General features: G+C 34.8%; 2 pseudogenes; one reads left to right on the top strand and one right to left on the bottom strand.

The window, feature by feature from the left end:
* The window catches only part of LOC113263361 (60S ribosomal protein L4-like), a 123050-nt pseudogene extending 109163 nt beyond the window's left edge, over window positions 1–13887 (bottom strand).
* On the top strand, window positions 13886–14196 carry LOC123001643 (small ubiquitin-related modifier 2-like; annotated as a pseudogene).
* Window positions 14197–16574: the final 2378 nt, after the last annotated feature.

The following is a 16574-nucleotide window of genomic DNA, read 5'->3' as shown; positions in this document are numbered from 1 at the left end:
CATTGACACTTAGGTGATTTCCATATCTGGTTAGTGTAAATAAATGCTACAGTAAACATGGGAAGGTGCATATATCTCTTGAAGTTAGGGTTTTCATTTCCTTTGAATAAATACCCAGAAGTGGAATTCCTAGATTGGATGGTAGTTCTACTTTAATTTTTTGAGAAATCACCATGCTCTTTTCCATAGTGGTGGCACAAATTTACATTCTTACCAACAGTGCACAAGAATTTCCTTCTCTCCACATCCTCACCAACATTTCTTTCTTGTCTTTTTGATAATAGCTATTCAACAGGTCTGAGGTGATGTCTCACTGTGATACTGGTTTGAATTTCCCTGATGATTACTTATTCTGAGCATCTTTTCATGTGTCCTTGTTTATCTTTATGTCTTCTTCAAAAAACGTCTTTTCAGATCTTATGCTCATTTTTCAGTGGGATTGCTTTATGCTTTCGGTTTCTCTTTTGCTGTTATGTGAATACTTTATACATCTTGGATATTAGCCCCATAAGATATGATTTAAAAATGTTTCTTTTATTCAGTAGGTTGCCTTTTTGTTTAGTCGATGGTTTCCTTCGCTATGCAAGTTTTTACTGTGATATAGTCTCACTTCCTTATTTTTGCTTTTGTTTTGGTGTCAAATCCAAAAGGTCTATTATAAGACTAGTGTCAAGGAGCTGACTGTGCTTTCTTCTAGGAGTGTAATGGTCTCAGAGCTTAAGTTCTAGCACCTTAATTCATTTTGAGTTAATTTTTGTGTGTGGTATAATGTAGTGGTACAGTTTCATCCTTTTGCATATGGCTTTTCAGTTTATAAAAACCATTTATTGCCAAGATGGTGCTTTCCCCATTGTTTATTCTTGACTCCTTTATCATAAATTAATTGACCATGTATGTGTTGTTTTATTTCTGGGCTTTTATTTTGTTTCATTGATCTATGTGTCTGTTTTATGATGCCATATTTTTTACTATTATAGCTTTGTAATATAGTTCAAAATCATAGTGTGATGCTCCATCTTTGTTTTCTTAAGATTGTTTGGCTATTTTGAGGTCTTTTTTGGTTCCATAAAAGTTTTAGAACTGTTTATTCTATTGTGTGATAATTGCTATAGGGATTTTGATAGGGATGGCCTTAAATCTTAGATTGCCTTGGGTAGTATGGACATTGTAGCAATATTCTTCCACTCCACGAGCACAGATTATTCCATTTATTTGCACCTTTATTTATTTATTTAGTCTGTGTCTTAAAGCTTTCAGAGTATAGATCTTTTACTTCCTTGATTTAATTTGTCCCTAGGTATGTTATTCTTGATAAAACTGTACATAGGATTGTTTTCCTAGTTTCTCTTTCTTATAGTTTGGCATAGAAAGGCAACTGAATTTTGTATATTCATTTCAGTATCCTGCAAGCTCAACTGATTTGTTCGTTAATTCTAACAGTTTTTTGGCAAAGTCTTCAGAGTTTTCTTTGTATAATGTACGCCATCTGTAAATAGTGACAGTTTTACTCCTTCCTTTCCAATTTGGATGGCTTTTATTTATTTTTATTACCTCATATCTCTCACTAGGACTTCCAATACTATCTTGAATGAAAGTAAACGTGGGCATCCTGTCTTGTTCCTGATCATAGAGAAAAAGCTTTCTGCTTTTTACTGTTGAGTATGATGGGAGCAGTGGACTTGTCATATATGGCCTTTATTATGTTGAGAGTTTTTATCATGATGTGGAATTTTATCACATGCTTTGTATCTATTGAGATGATCACAGTATTTTTATCCTTCTCTCACTTAATGTGTTATGTTAATTGTTCTGTGGATGTTCAACCATCTGTACATTCATGTAAAAAATCCTACTTGATTATAATGAATGATCCTTTTAATGTATTGTTGAATTAGGGTTGCTAATATTTTATTGAGGATTTTTGCACCTATGTTCATTAGGTATATTGGCCTATACATTTCTTTTCTTGTGGCATTCTTACTTGGTTTTGGTATCAGAGAAATGCTTGCCTCATTGAATGAGTTTGGAAGTATTCCCTTCATTTTTATTTCTGGAAGAATTTGAGAAGAATTGGTATTAATTCTTCGAATGTTTGGTAGAATCTACCAGTGAAGTTGTCTGGTGGCACCTGATGTTTGTTGGGAGGTTTTTGATTACTGATTTAATCTCCTTGCTAGTAGTCTGTTCAGATTTTCTATTTCTTCATTATTAAGTCTTGGTAGAGTATGTTTTCAGGATCAATCCAGCTGTTCTAGGTTGTCCAATTTGGTGGCATATACTTGTTCACAATAGTCTCATGTGATCCTTTACATACAGATACATCAGTTATAATGTCTTCTGTTTCATTTCTGATTTTGAGTCCTCTTTTTTTTCTCGTTGAGATTACCTAAGGTTTATCAATTTTCTTTCTTTCCAATGACTAGCTCTTAGTTTTATTGATATTTCCTACTGTGTTTTCCTTTATTTTTTCTCTACCTTATTATTATTTTCCTTTTTCTACTACTTTTGCCTTTGTTTGTTCTTCCTTTTCTACTTCTGCAAGGTATAAAGTTAGGCTGTTTAAAGCATTTCTTGTTTCTTGAGGTAGGCATTTATCAACATGAACTTCCCTCTTACAACTGCTTTTGCTGCATCCCATAAGTTGTGTTATGTTGTTTTCCATTATCATTTGTCTCGCTGTATTTTTTATCTCTTTCAATGTCTTCTTTGACCCATTCGTTGTTCAGTAGCATGTTGTTTAATCTCCACATACTTAGTTTTCCAGTTTTCTTCTTGTAATTTGATGTCTAGTTTCATATCATTGTGGTTGGAAAAAATGCTTGATATGATTTCGGTTTTCTTTATCAGGACTTGTTTTGTGACCTAAAATAGGATTTGTCCTGGAGAAGGTTTCATGTGCAATTGAGAAGAATGTGTATTTTGTTACTTGTAGATGGAATGATCTGTATATGTTCAGTTCAGATTTGTTATTTAAGGCCAATGTTTTCTTATTGATTTTCTGTCTGGATGATCTATTTATTGATATAAGTGGAGTATTAAAATCACCTATTATAGTACTGTTACTCTCTTTGTATCTATTGATATTTACTTTATATATTTCGGTGCTACTATCAAAAGTGCATAAGTATTTACAAATATTATATTCCTGTTGGATAGCCCTTTTGTTATTATGAAATGACAAATCTTTGTCTCTGATTACAGTCTGTTTAAAATTTATTTTGTCTGAGATCACTGTAGATACATCAGCTGTTTATTTCCATTTGCATGGAATATGTTTTTTTTATCCCTTTATGTGTCCTTACATCTGAAGTGTGTCTCTTATAGGCATTATATAGTTCTGGTTTTCTATCCATTCAGCCACTCTTTATCTTTTAAATTGAAGAATTTAATCCATTCAATTTACTTATTGATACATATGTACTTATTTTCATTGTGTTGTTTTCTTGCTGATTTGTAATTCCTCTTTGTTCCCTTCTTCTCTTGTCTCTTCCTTTGTGGTTTGATGACTTTCTTTAATGGTGTACTTAGAGACATTTCTCTCTCTTTTGCATATTGTTTTCGCTTTGGGTTTTCAGTTGATGGCTTTATAAGTTTGAACACATTCTACAGCTGTATATGTTTACTCCTCTCTGTATTTTATGTTTTTGAGTTCACATTTTATATCTTTTTATCTTGTGCATCCCTCATATTACTGTAAAGTTATTTTTACTTCTGTCTTTTAACCCCCTCTTACCAGCTTTTTAAATGATTAATGCCCTACTTTTACTATATTTTTACCTTTACCAGGTGAGATTATACATTCATATATTTTTCTGTTACTCATTAGTGCATGTTCTTTTCAATTTAAAGAGATTGCTTTAAAATTCCTTGTAAGGCCAGCTTAATGCTGGCGAAGTCCTTCAGTTTTCACTTACCTGTAAAGTTCTTTATATCTCCTTGAATTATGAATGATAATCTTGCTGTATAATGTATTCTTTGTTAGAATTTTTTTCTTTGAGCAGTTTGAGTATATCTTGCCACTATTTTTTGGTCTGCAAACTTTCTTCTGGAAACTCGAATGATTTTATGGAGTTTCCCTTGGATGTAACAAGCTTTTTTCTTTCTTTCTTTTTCTTTCTTTTTTTCTTTCTTTCTTTCTTTCTTTCTTTCTTTCTTTCTTTCTTTCTTTCTTTCTTTCTAGATTCTCTTAATCTTTCAACATTTTAATTATGTGTCTTAGCATGGATTTCTTTGGGTTTTTCTTATTTGAAATTCTCTGGGATTTCTGGATCTAGATATCTGTTTTCTTCTCTAGGTTAGTAAAGTTTTCAGCCTTTATTTCTTCAGATAAATTTTTTGCCCTTTCTCTGTGTCTCTTCTTCTCAGTCCCCTATAATGTGAGTGCTAGCCCAATTGATGTCTTAGTCCTTTAAGCTGTCACTACTTTTTTCCTTTTTCTGCTCTGATTGGGAGATTTCCACTGCCTTGTATTTGAGTTCACTAACTCTTCTTCGTCTAGTCTGCTGTCAGACCACTTCATTATATTTTCAGTTCCATTATTTTATTCTTCAACTCTGTAACTTCTATTTGGTACTCTATGATTTTATTATGTCTCTTTGTTGAAGTTCTTATTGTGCTTATCTATTTTTCTCCCAAGATCAGTGAGCATCTTTTTAACCACGACTTTGAACTCTATATCAGGTAAATTATTATATTTATTTCATTAAGGTTTTTTCTCGAGGTCTTATATTGTTTTTTCACTTGGAACATATTCCTCTGTTTCTTCAGTGTGCTTGACTCTGTGGTTTCTGTACATGAAATGAAACAGCAGGTTTTCTTAGTCTTGAAGAAGTGGTCTCTTTGTCAAGGATAAAACTTGCTTTTTAACCTTGCCCTAGCTCTTGGTTGTCATTCAAACCATTGTGTTTGTCCGAGTGGCCTGTTTATTTTTGTTTATTCCAATAAATTATCTCACAGTATTATATTAGTTTCAGTTGTAAAATATAGTGATTGAGATATTTTATGCGTTACTCATTACTAATCACAATAAACCTATTCTTAATGCCCTTCACCTATTTCACCCATCCCCTAACCCACCACACCTCTGGTAACCACCAGTTCTCTATATTTAAGAGTCTGTCTCTTTTTTTCTTTGTTTTGTTTCTTAAATTCCACATATGCGTGAAATCATATGCATTTAACTTTCTCTGACTTATTTCATTTAGCATTATACCCTCACGATCCATCCATGTTGTTGCAAACAGCAAGATTTCATTCTTTTTTATGGCTGAGTTATATTTCATTATGTGTGTGTGTGTGTATGTATGTACATATGTACACATATACATACACATATATACACACCCCATCTTCTTATCCATTCATCTATCCATGGACACTTGGGTTGCTTCCATAATTTGGCTATTGTAAATAATGCTACTGTAAACATAGGGATGCATATATCTTTTCAAATTAGTGTTTTTGTATTCTTTGGGTAAATACTCAGTAGCGGAATTACTGGATTATATGGTAATTTTATTTTTAATTTTTTGAGGAACATCCAAACTGTTTTCCAGTGACTACAACAGGTTGCATTCCCACCAACAGTGCATGAGGGTTCCTTTTTTTCTGCATTCTTGCCAACAATTGTTATTTTCTTGTGTTTTCAATTTTAACCATTCTGACAGGTGTGACTTGATATCTCCTTGTGGTTTTGATTTGAATTTCCCTGATGATTAGTGATATTGAACATCTTTTCATGTGTCTGTTGACATCTGTATGTTTGTTCATGTTCTCCACTGATTTTTAAATTGGATTATTTGGGGGTTTTTGGTGCTGATTTGTATAAGTTTTTTATATATTTTCCATACTAACCCCTTATCAGATATATTATTCGCAAATATCGTCTCCCATTCAGTAGGTTATCTTTTTGTTTTATTGACTGTTTCCTTTGCTGTGCAGAAGCTTTTTATTTTGATGTAGTCTCAAAAGTTTAATTTTGCTTTTTTCCCTTGATTAGTAGACCTATCTAGAAAAATGATGCTATGGCCAAGGTCAGAGGAATTACTGTCTATGCTCTCTTCTAGGATTTTTATGGTTTGATGTCTCACATTTAGGTCCAAAAATTCCCTTTTGAGTTTATATTTGTGTATAGCATGAGAAAGTGGTCTAGTTTCATTATTTTGCATGTGGCTGTCCAGTTTTCCCAGCACCATTTGTTGAAGAGACTGTCTTTCCCAATGGATATTCTTTTCTCCTCTGTCAAAGATTAATTGACCATATAATTGTGAGTTTACTTCTGAGTTCTCTATTCTGTTCCACTGATATGTGGGTATATTTTTGTGATAGTATATTTTTGTGATAGTATATTTTTGTGACTGTCTTAACTATAGCTTTGTAGTACAGCTTTGAAAACTGGAATTGTGATCCCTCCAGTTTTGGCTTTCTTTTTCAAGATTGCTTGAGTTATTCAGGATCTTTTTGATTCCATACAAATTATTTGTTCTAGTTTTATGAACATTGTTGTTGGTATTCTGATAGGAATTGCATTAACTTTGTGAATTGCTTTGGGTAGTATAAACATTTTAACAATATTTATTCTTCCAATTCATGGACATGGAATATCTTTCCATTTGCTTATATTATCTTCAATTTCTCTAATCAGTATTTTTTAGTTTTCAGAGTATATGCCTTTCACCTCCTTGGTTAAGTTTATTCCTAGGTATTTTTTTTTTTTGGTCTAATTATAAATGGAATTGTTTTCTTAATTTCTCTTCCTGCTACTTCATTATTGGTGTATAGAAATGCAACAAATTTTTGTGTATTGATTTTGTATCCTACGACCTTCCTGAATTCATTTATCAGTTTTAGAAGGTTTTTTTTTGTTGTTGTTGAATTCTTAGAGGTTTCTATATATAGTATCATGTCATCTGTAAATACTGAAGGTTTTACTTCCTAACTAATTTGGATCCTTTTACATCTTGATTGCTGTGGCTAGGACTTCTAGTACTACGTTGAATGAAAGTGGTGCAAGTGGATTTCTTTGTGTTGTTCCTAATCTTAGGGAAAAACCTCAGTTTTCCACCATTGGGTATGATGTTACTTTTGGGTTTTTCATATTTGGTCTTTATAATGTTAAGGTATGTTCTTTCTGAATCTACTTTGTTGAGTTTTTATCATGAATGGATGTTATACTTTGACACATGCTTTTTCTGCATCTATTTAAATGATAATATGGTTTTATCCTCTCTCTTACTGATGAGATATATTATTCTTAATTGCAAATGTTGAACCACACTTGCGTCCTAGGAATAAATTCCATTTGATCATGGTGAATGATTTTTTAAAAATATATCGTTGGATTGGTTTGCTGATATTTTGTTGAGAATTTTTGCATCTGTGTTCATCAGAGATATTGACCTGTGGTCCTCTTTTATTATAGTGTCTTTATTTGGTTTGGGTATCAGGGTATTACTGGTCTCATAGAATGAATTTGGAAGCTTTCATTCCTTTTTAATTTCTGATAATTTGATAATGATAGGTATTCACTCTTCTTTAAATGTTTGGTAGAATTTACCTGTGAAGTTGTCTGGTCCTGAACTTTTGTTTTTTGGGAGTTTTTGATTACTGATTCAACTTCATTGCTGATAATTGGTCTGTTCAACTTTTCTATTTCTTCCTTGTTCTGTTTTGAGAAGCTACATGTTTCTTTTCTTCTAGGTTGTCCGATTTGTTGGCATATAGACTTTCATAATATTCTCTTACAGTCCATTGTAGTTCTGTGGTTTGGGGTGTTATTTCTTGCTTTTTCATTTCCAATATTGAGTTCTTTCTTTCTTTTCTTTCATTTCTTTCATGTCTAAAACTTTGTCAACTTTGTTGATCTTTTCAATGAACCAATTCCTGGTTTCATTGATATGTTTTATTGCTTTCGTTTTGTTTTGTTTCTATTTCATTTGTTTCTTCTCTAATCTTTATTATTTCTTTCCTTCTACTGGTTTAGCATTTTGTTTGTTCTTCCTTTTCTAGCTCCTTTATATGTAAGGTTAGGTTGTACATTTTGAGATTTTTCTTGCTTCTTGAGGTAGGCCTGTTTTACTATAAACCTCCCTCTTGGAGCCACTTTTGCTGCATTCCAAAGATTTTGGACCATTGTATTTTCATCTTCATTTGTCTCCATCTATTTTTTATTTCCTCTTTGAATTCTTGGTTGCCTTATTCATTGTTTAGTAGCATGATATTTAATCTCCATGTATTTGTGGGGTTTTGGGGTTGTTTTTTTTTTTTTTTCAGATTTTTTTCTTGTGGTTGATTTCCAGTTTCATAGCATTGTGATCAAAGAAGCTGCATTGTATAACTTTGATCTTTTTGAATTTGTTGAGGCTTGTTTTGTGGGTTAATATGTGATCTATTCTGGCAAATATTCCATGTGCCCTTGAAAAAATGTGTATTCTTCTGTTTGGGGATGGAACGTTCTGAATATATTTGTTAGATCCATCTGGTAAAGTATGTCATTTAAAGCTACTGTCTCCTTTTTTTGATTTTCTGTTAGTAATATCTATCCATTGATGTAAGTGAGGTGTTAAAGTCCCCTATTATTTATCACTATTAATAAATAAATAATAAAACTGTTAACTTCCTTTATGTTTGTTAATAGCTGCTTTATGTATTTGGGTGCTCCCATATTGGATGGATAAATTTTTACAATTGCTCTTATCTTTACATTGGATTGTTTCCTTTATGATTATATAGTGTCCTTCTTTGTCTCTTGATACAGTCTTTGTTTTAAAGTCATTTTGCCCTATATAATATATATCATCCCATCGGCATGATAAATGTTTTCCCATCCCTTCACTTTCAATCTTCATGTGTCTTTAGGTCTGAAATAAATCTTTTGTAGGCAGCATATAGATGGGTCTTGCTTTTTTTTTTTTAATTTATCCCCTCCTCCTATGTCTTTTAATTAGAGAATTTAATTGATTTACATTTAGATTATTGATAGGAACGTACTTATTGCCATTTTGTTACTTGTTTTATGGTTGTTTTTGTTGCTCTTTTCTATTTCTTGCTCCCTCCTCTCATGGTTTGCTGGCTTTCATTAGTGATATACTTGGATTTCTTTCTATTTTTTGCGTATCTATGACCAGTTTTCAATTTGTAGTTGTCATCAGGTTTATATATAACATCTTATGCGTATAGCAGTCTATATCAAGTTGATGGTCATTTAAGTTTGGACCCATTCTAAAGGCACTAAATTTTTATTCCTCTCCCTCATCCCGCATTTTAAGTATATTTAGTCATACTTTATATCTTTTATTTTGTGATCCCCTTTGATTTTTTTTGATATACTTAATTTTACTGCTTTTATGCTTCCTAATTTTCTTACTCCTGCTTGTGATCTTTCATTTATACTCAAAGAATCCCTTTAACATATTTTATAAGGCTATTTTAGTGATGAAGAATTCCTTTAGCTTTTGTTTGTCTATGAAACCCTTTATCTCTCCTTCTAGTCTGGATGATAATCTTGTTGGATAGAGTATTCTCAGCTTCAGGTTTTTCCCTTTCAGCACTTTGAGTATATCATGTCACTCACTTCTGGCCTGCAAAGTTGCTGCTGAAAAACCAGCTGATAGTGTTACAGTGTTATAGGGTTTCCCTTGTATGTAACTGTTTTCTCTTGCTGCTTTACAAATTCTCTTTATCACTAATTTTTGCCATTTCAATTACTATGTGTCTTGGAAGGGACGTCCTTGGGGTGATTTTATTGGGGGTTCTTTGTGCATCCTGGATCTGGATATCTGTTTCCTTCCTCAGATTCAGGACGTTTTCAGCTATTTACTTCTTCAGGTATATTTTCTTCCCCCCTTTCTCTTCTGGGATCCCTATGACATGAGTGTTATTACTGAGTTTCCTTAAGTCTAGTCTCATTTTTAAAAATTTTTTTCACTCTTGTTCTGCTTGATTGCTTTTATTTAGTCTCCTTCAGATTGCTGCTTGGTTTTTCTGTTTTTTCTAGTCTACTTTATTCAATTTACAATTTTTCTATTAAAGATTTTATTTATTCATTTCAGAGAGAGAGTGCGAGCAGGGAGGGGCAGTGGGAGAGCGAGAAAGAATACAAAGCAGACTCTATACTGAGCTCAGAGCCTGACTCGGGGCTCAGTCTCACAACTGTGAGATCACCACCTGAGCCAAAACCAAGAGTTGGATACTTAACCAACTGAGCCACCCAGATGCCCGCTCCTACAGTATTTTTAATTTCAATTACTGAGTTCTTCATCATTAGTTGTTTTTTTTTTTGTTTGCTTGTTTTGTTTTTTACATTTTCTCTGTTTAAGTTTTCACTGGGGTCCTCCACTCTTTTCTCCAGTTGAGTGAGTATCTTTATGAACATTCAAATTTTTTTCTCAGGCACATTACTTATCTCTGTTTTGTTTATCTCTCTTGCTGTGATTTTGTCCTGATCTTTCATTTGGGACACATTCCTCTGTCTCATTTTGTCAGGGGAGGATCTCAGCTCCTAGATTCAGGCTGATATAAGCCAGACCTGAGGTAGCAGTTTATGAAGTATGCAAATATATATAATCCTTTGGGACTGCAAGCATGAGCCCCACTGGCCACCAGAGCTAAGTGTTCTGGAGTTGTTCCCTGTGAAACAGTCATGAAAATTGGGGCTTGAGGGAATTGCTCCTCAGGCTGAAGCTCCTGAGTAAGAAAACTGACTTATTTCACAAAAAGACTTACATGGGCATTTCATCCTTCTGTCTTGAGGATGGCCTGTCAAGAACTGTCTCTCCAATTAGTTACAGCCTCTAGGACCCAGGAACGCAATTCCCATTGGCCTCTAAAGCCAGGCAATTATTGGGTATCCCCTGAGCTGTAGCTACAAAAACTAGAGCACTAGACATAAAAACCAGGTCACCTCTGGGAAATGGTGGCACTATGGAACAATGGCAGAGGGAGAGTGCTCAGACGGCAACTGCTGGTTGGAGCAAGGCAGTGGGCGAGCATAAAGATGGCTCTCTGGGGTAAGGGTCAAGGGGGAAAGCCTAGGATTTGGGGGAAAAAAGATGGTGTGCATAGATTGTGCCCACTAGTCTTCATCTCTGGAGATTTTCCCAGAAGACCCCTAGATGCTAACTTAGATGCATGCCCATCAGGTTGATGCTTTATGATTAGCAACTGAGCTGTTTTCACAAAGTGTGGGCCTGATTAGCTGCTTCTGAACTGGGCTCTGGGGTGAGTGACTCCAAGTATGGGTGTCCTTTAAGAGCCATATCTCAGATCACGATGCCCTTCTGGGCATCCTTGAAGTAAGCCCTGTTTGTTTACAAAGCTAGATATTTTGGGAGCTGTCTCTCAGTTGGGGTTCTTAAAAATTGGGATGGCTGATATGGGGTTCAGACCCTTCACTCTGTGGAAGCAGCTCTGGGGTTTTAGTTCCCTCTTGGACTACAGGTGGGGGTTGGGGTGCCCGGGTGGCTTAGTTGGTTAAGCCTCTGACTCTTGATTTTGGCTCCGATCATGATCTCAGGATCAAGAGATTGAGCCCTGCATCAGGCTCTGCGCTCAACATGGAGACTGCTTAAGATTCTCTCCCTCTCCCTCCACCTCCCCTTTCAAAAAAAAAAAAAAGTAGCTGGGGTTTATGGTGGAATTTTGTCCCAGCTTCTTTGATGTGTTTTTTTCTGGTATGCTCAATGTGTAATTGTTGCCTAGCTAGTTTTTAGGGTTTTTTTCAGAAGAAATTATTCTACATGTAGCTGTAGATTCAATGTGTCAGTGGGGGAGAAGGCAAATTCAGGATCTTCCTATGTTGCCATCTTGAATGGGCAACATCAGTGTTTTGATTTCCTACCTGATTAACTTATTAAATTCTCTTACTAGTTGTAATTGTTTATAGATTTTCTTTGCCGCATCCGTCAAGACAAATTTCCATCTATAAATAATTTTTTTTTCTGATTTCACAAACTTTCACAACTTTTTCTTCCATTTTTGTTGTTTTTTCACCACTTCTTTAATCTGGTCTTTATTCAAAATGAGCTGCCCAAAATTATTTGACCTTTATGGAATAAATTAAGTTTTTGCAGCATGTTGTTGTTTTTTTTTTTTTTTTTTTTTTTTTTTTTCTGTGGTGGGTGTTTTCTGCTGGCATCTGTTCAGCTGCTAGTTTCTTGGCAGCCGCAACCTTTTTTCCCACCAAAGAGTTCTGCCTCCCTTTCTTCCCTACCCCTGGTTACTTGCCTAGAACCCCCTTCTTATCTGATTTGGCTTCTAGTGCTGCTGCAGATTTATCCACCTGGAGCTTCCAATTCTTGACCTGGTGAAGAATGTTGTTCTAGTTTATGGTCTTTAAATATGAGTTTAGCTTCAACATCATTCTCAGGTTTTTCAGTGGATTCTTCTTTAGGACTCTATAATGAAACTTTTTGTGTTATTCTAAGAGGGATCTTTGGATCTCTGTGATTTTTAAGATTCTGTTAAGGTCTGTATTGAAAACTGTGTGCATGGAAATTGTTATTTACTCTTGAGAGTAAATCATCTATCTTAGAGAAAGCACTTTTAATCCAAATGTAGAAACATTCCACATCCCCACCAGGAGCAAGTTTCAAAATGTTCAGTTTGTTTACATGAAGCAGAGTAATTCCTGGTATGTTTCTGAAGACCTTGATGACACTTGTCCTTTTTATTGGTGGTTCAGAGCCTGCTGCTCTGCATACAATCACCACTTTTTATTTTGCTTTTGCAGCTTTTGTTTGCTGAGAGGCATGGAACTTTATGATATCATCCTAGGCCCTGAGTCTCTTAAGTGAAGTAGATTCCTTAGTCGTCTCTTAGCTTTCAACTTTATTTTCAACTATCAAAGGAAGTTCAGGAACTTTCTCAATATAATGACCTTTAGATATGACCAGCACTGGTAAGGCCAAAGCAGCCAGGGCAGAGCAAAAGACATAACACTTCCGTGTTGTGTTCATTCTGTGTTTTCAATGGTGTGAGGTTTTGGCTGGCACAAACATGGGGTCTCGCAGCACTTAACTCCAAAAACACCCTGGGCAGAACTGTGAGTCACACCGTATTGAATTCTGGGAATTCAAGCCACACTCTGTTCATACCCCAACACCCAGCACTGGTTTGATGGCCTGCTAATTGACTGGCAGCATAGTGCTCTCTGTTTTCGTTGCACAAGTTGAACAAAGTTCACGATATATGGTCAAATGGAAGCCTGAACACAGCAGGCAGTTGCATTTTTTGCCAGATAACTACCCTTTTTGGAGTAATTATCAATGGTTGATATCAATGGTTGCCCCACACCATAGTGGGGAAAAGAAGGAAGACTACACTCCCCTCAACCCAATAATTCCCACAGGAAAAGCTGCCCCCTATCTTACTAAGCTAAATAGAACTTCTTCTTTTCCTTTTTTTTTTTTTTTAGATTTTATTTATTTATTTGAGAGAGAGAGTGCACATGCAACAGAGAGAGAAGGAGAAGCAGGTTTCCTATTGAGCAGAGAGCCCAACACAGGGCTCTATACCAGGACCCTGGGATTATGACCTGAACCAAAGGCAGATGCTTAACTAACTGAGCCAGCCAGGTACCCCTGGCTAGAACTTCTTAAATATGTACTAAAAACAAGTGATATCAGGATTCCTCACTTTATTTTTTATTTAAATTTAACATTTTAATATTTCATTATAGTATATGAAGAATACTATTTTATAAAAACATATTATCAGGTATCTAACTTATCTATTGTCGCATAACAAGTTACTTTAAAAATTAGTGCCTCAACACTGTTGCCACCTCCTTCCTCTGCCACTGCTGGTGTGAAGTGTGCTTGTGTGCTCTTTCGGTGCACAGCAGGTGCTTCTTTATGAAACAGCAGCGAAGGACACCCGAGCACTTGCCATGGCCTACAAAAAGGCAAAGGAAGGAGTCCAGACTGAGAATAGTGATGATATCAATTTGAAGTTGATGGGGCAGGATGGTTCTGTGGTGCAGTTTAAGATTAAGAGGCATACATTACTTAGTAAACTAATGAAAGCCTATTATGAATGACAGAGTTTGTCAGTGAGGCTGATCAGATTCTGATTTCATGGGCAGCCAATCAATGAAAGAGACCTACCTGCACAGTTGGAAATGGAGGATGGAGATACAATTGATGCGTTCCTGCAGCAGACAGGAGGTGTCTACTAAAAAGGGAACCTGCTACTTTACTCCAGAACCCCTTCCTCCAGACCAAGGAAACATTCTCAATTAGGAAACCACAATTTGGTTCCACCACATTCTAACTTACTTCAGCGTAGTTTTTTTTCTCCATTCTTTCATTTTTTCCCCTTCCCCATTCCTTTATTGTACATGAAGGAAGTGTGTATGTGCACAAGCATGTTGTTTTTTCTTAAAGCCAATGATATGTTTCGATCAACATCAAAAGGAGATGGGATGACCTAAAAATACTGGTTCTGTGAAAATACCCTCTTTCTCCATTAGTGGCACTCTCATTCAGCTCTTATCTTTATATTCCAGTAAGTTATTTTGCTCTCACTGTTTAACAACAACAAAAACAACAACATAAAAATCCTTGCCCACCTTGTTCAGTTGAAGAATTTTAATGTTTTTCATTTATCATTGTAAAACCAAGGACAATTTTATAACTTTTTTGTACGTATCTATCACATGTAGGGCAATCTGTCTTTAAGGATAAATTACTCTAAAAAAAAAATGAATTCCAGGTAGTTTTCCCTTCAAGTCAAGCATCTTATTTAAATAAACTTCTTATTTAATATGAAAAAAAATCAATATCTCAAAATAACAATAAAGCATATTATATTACCTGTGGGTGAGTTATGAATCTTGGTGCACCTTAGGACTATGATTTTGGCTTGCGGTCATCTCACGAAGATGTATTCAAAATGTCAGCCATGGGTATGGTTAAAATGTCAATCAGGGCTCTAGTCATCTAGATTGGAGTTGGAGTATCAGCTTCCAAAATGGCCAACACATATGGCTGGCAAGTAGGTGCTTGTTAGATGGAGACTTTAGATCCTTTCCACATGGACTTCTCTGTAAGGTTGCTTGAATGTCCTCACAACATAAAAACTGGCTTCCCTTAGAGTGAGCAATCCAAGAGACAGGAAAGCAGGAGTCAAGATGTTTTCATGACAACCCACAAATCACATACTGTTATTTCTACAATATCTTATTGCAGCCCAATACAATAAGAGGTAATTACATGAGTGCATGAGCACCAGAAGGTAGGGCTCAGGGACGCCTGGCTGGCTCAGTTAATTGAGTGTCTGTCTTCAGCTCTGGTCATAGTCCTGGGGTCCTGCAGTCGAGCCCCATCTCAGGCTCTCTGCTCAGTTGGAAGCCTGCTTCTTCCTCTGCCTGCTGCTCCCCCTGCTTGTGTTCTCTCTCTCTCTCTCAAATAAATCTTAAAAAAAAGAGAGAGAAAAGAAAAGAAAAAGAAAAAAAGAAGATAGGGATCATTGGAGACCATTTTAGAGACTAAATGCTATATCAAATTAGTATCTTCTATTAATAGTTTTGTCCTATTTTATCAAATTCTTTATCAGCATTTGAGGTGATCATGAGATTTTCTTTAAAATGTAAATGCAATTAATTACTTTAGTTTATTAATGATCAGCAAATCTTATATTCTTAGATATATCCCAAAACTGTATGATATAAAATACATATTTGAAACTACTCTAGAGTATTTGCTAGAACTAACAAAGCCGTCTGGGCCAGTTATTTCTTTTATAGCTAAATACTACTATGTTTTTAATATTAAGAAATCTGTTCAGGTTTTCAATTTCTTTTTTTCTTAAAGTTTTAAGTTGCCCATTATGTTCTCGTAAAGTTGATGATGTTATTCCCATTACTTTTCACTCTCTATACCATGCAATATATCCCTCTTTTCATTCTAGATATTCTTTATAATTTTTTTCTTTTTTCTTTTACTTTATAATTTTTCTTTTTCTCTTGATCTCTTTCAAGAAGATAATCTGTTTTTCATTAGTTTCAAAAACACAACCCTTGACATTGTTGATCCTCTATTTCATTTTCCCTTCCAAATTTCCAAATCTATTTGACGTTTGGTCTTCATAATTATAATTGTGGTCATACATGCTTTTCTATGCATGATATAAGTGTGTATTCTTTACTTGATGCCTACAGTTTTCCATAATTTGTAACTAAGTCACAAATTTATCTTTTATCTGTTTAATTGACAATTTGCTGGAAGAGATCTTCCACTATAACAGGGAATCATATCACATTATAGTTTAGTTTTTTAAAAATATATTTGAAGCTATATTAACATATTCTAATTAATGACCTAATATTACAGTTTTTGCAAAGTTAAACTTTTCATTATTATATAAAAACCATTTAAGCTTAGACTTAATTCATAGAAAGGTGAAATGTGGTCTTTTCAGACGTGAAAAGACAAAGTTTGCCTCTTAGCATCTCTTCAAGGAAATTACTTGAGTTGTTCATCATCAAAATAATAAAGTAATCCAAGAGAAGGAAGTCCCGGGACCTAAAAAATGTGGATCCACCCAGATAAATAATAAAGGGAAGTCCTGGAAGGAGA

This window comes from Ursus arctos, unplaced genomic scaffold, assembly GCF_023065955.2.
Source record: "Ursus arctos isolate Adak ecotype North America unplaced genomic scaffold, UrsArc2.0 scaffold_1, whole genome shotgun sequence".
Lineage (NCBI taxonomy): Eukaryota > Metazoa > Chordata > Mammalia > Carnivora > Ursidae > Ursus > Ursus arctos.
Note: the sequence above shows the minus strand (reverse complement) of the source record. Positions and strands in the feature narration are given on the sequence as shown.